General features: G+C 35.9%; 1 long non-coding RNA gene across 1 annotated transcript; it reads right to left on the bottom strand.

Annotated features, from left to right (window-relative positions):
• Nucleotides 1-266: 266 nt before the first annotated feature.
• Nucleotides 267-1,251, bottom strand: LOC106077568 (uncharacterized). Its single transcript, XR_008775256.1, has 2 exons — nt 584-1,251; nt 267-422 (listed from the first exon to the last, which is right to left on the bottom strand). It is a non-coding gene; the product is annotated as an uncharacterized LOC106077568 (long non-coding RNA).
• Between the last annotated feature and the right edge of the window lie 1,119 nt (nt 1,252-2,370).

Here is a 2,370-nt window from a genome sequence, read left to right as displayed (position 1 = left end):
TTTGTTTTTGTGTATAAATTTAGGCTGGTAATTTTGTTTTCAATTTTAGTTTGTAAACAAGATAAAAAAGAAAATTGATTAAAATGCAGAAGCAAAATTAATGAAAACTAAAAACTTTAAAAATTATTTTTATGTTTTTCAGCTCTTAGTTGTATGTATTAGTGTACCAGTATGTAATTATATAAACACATGAATTTGTTTTTAAATAATTTTAGCTTGCGATATTTGGTATACACAAACATAAATAATAAATTTTGACAAACAAATTTAAAAAGTATAAGTGAAATATTTAATAATTATAAATGTAATTTTTTCGGAGACATTGTTAAGTGGCATCCCATCAGCGATAGCTTTTAAATCTCCTGTCAAGAATGTTGACCATACGAGCCTTGTGTTTTTCTCTGGTAATTTCTTAACATTTTCTGAAATGAAAAAAAAATTAAAAAATTATTTTTTTTAAAATTAAATTGTGCACATTTTAAACTTTAAAAGCTTATGGATCTCAAAAGATAAATATATATAATTCCAAACATAGCAGGCAAAAGTAGAATAAATAATAACGATCTAGAAAATGGATGGCTACTTGGTCGTGCGGTTTGCGCGCTGGACTGTCGTTCAGATTTGTCAGTGGTCCAGGGTTTAAACCCTGCCCGCTCCCATCCCCTGTCGTCCTGCGGGAGGTTTGGACTATTATTGTAGGGAAATGAATGAACTAATTCAATATTATGGAATTTATCTGAAATATTAACATTTATTAAAATAAACCAAGCTAATTTGCATAATTTATGCGCATAAAATTCCAAAAACGTTTTTTCAAAACAGAACAGAATTATAAAGGTAAGAGTTATTTAAGAAGTTTTAGGCTTGAATAAGCCCTAATACATGTGTTTAGGGAAACAAGGTACATTGAGACCCTTCAGTCACATTATTTTACTACTTTTCTCTCCCCCCTCCCCAGGTACCATGGAAACAAGCACCTTCATTATTGTCACAGTGACTAACACACATTTATGACTCAGGGATCGTTATTTTTTAGCAGTTTCTTTTCAGAAAGTTGGCATCATATTTATTAGTCTTCCTGACAACTGTTTTAACTAAATTGATAGTAAAAAAAGAGCATAAAACAGTCTATTGGGTGCTAATCTCTTGGTTCTCAAATGGGTCTTCTCTATACAGCTACCCACCCTTACTTCTAAACCATGTTACCAAGGATTAGACATCGTCAACACATACTAGTTACTAGATCTAGATCTAGTAAATTCTAGTATTAGTGTAAACTTAGATCTTAACTTTTCCTCAATTCTGCCCTTATATTTATTAATTCTAGCATATTTTAAATAAAATCAGAGTCGGTGAGTTTGCTTTCATCAATATCAACGGCTGACATGTTAAAATTTTCACCTCTCACTAGCTAACTTCAAAAAATAAAAAAATAATAATTATCGCGATAAAATAGCGAAGGAAGCCGCCATTACAGTCTATTAATGTGTAAAAATAGTAAGAAGTAATCTGATTGGCTGATACAAACACTGGCAAGCCAATCCTACGGTTGGAAACGTCGCGGCCAATAGATCGGCCGGCTCGTCTTTTTCGCCAAATAGCCTTGGGCCGATAGATCGGCCGCGTCGTCTTAAGATCATTTTTGGACAAAACGTCGGAGCAGTCAAACGAATTCGCATACGCTGCCGCTTCATTCGTTTTTTTTTTAACATAAAAAAATATAATGTTGAAGAATTCACCCAATAAAACCTACTCAGCCCCAAAAATCCCCATAAATAGAGATCCCCTAAACGTGGCAGACCACATATCTAGGAAGCATGGTATCGAATGACGCCTCGTTTTCAAGGAAAGTTGATAACCGTCAGGCTGGGGCCAGTAGTGCTTTTGGAGGCCACCTAGTGCTATTAGAGCATGGAATGGGTTGCCTGAGCTAGCCATGAAAACCAGTGACTTGGAGGAGTTTAGGTCATTGGTTAATATGCATGAATAAATGCTTCACGCTTAGGAAGTAATCATTTTCTATTTTGAAGTAACGACTGTATTATATAAGATATGAAGCCTCTAGGAGTGAGTTGACGGAATAAATCGCTTCACCTGCCTACAAAAATCAGCGTCTACCAAGCAGTGGTTCTTTCAACCATTCTATATAGATCTGAGACATGGGTATTATACAGAAAGCGACTAAGACGTCTTAAACCCTTAACCAAAGATGTTTTCGCTTCAACATGGAGGCACGGTGGCAAGACCGCACTACAAACAGCGATGATCTAGTGAAAGCCGGTTTGAACAGTATAGAGCAGTGGTCGCGGGGTGGGGGCGATTTCGTGAAATTGGGGGCGCTGGGAGCCATTGGGGCGGAAGGGGGCGCTG

This window comes from Biomphalaria glabrata, chromosome 16 (genome assembly GCF_947242115.1).
Source record: "Biomphalaria glabrata chromosome 16, xgBioGlab47.1, whole genome shotgun sequence".
NCBI lineage: Eukaryota > Metazoa > Mollusca > Gastropoda > Planorbidae > Biomphalaria > Biomphalaria glabrata.
The sequence above is the reverse complement of the archived record's forward strand: the minus strand, read 5'-3'. Positions and strand labels throughout refer to the sequence as shown.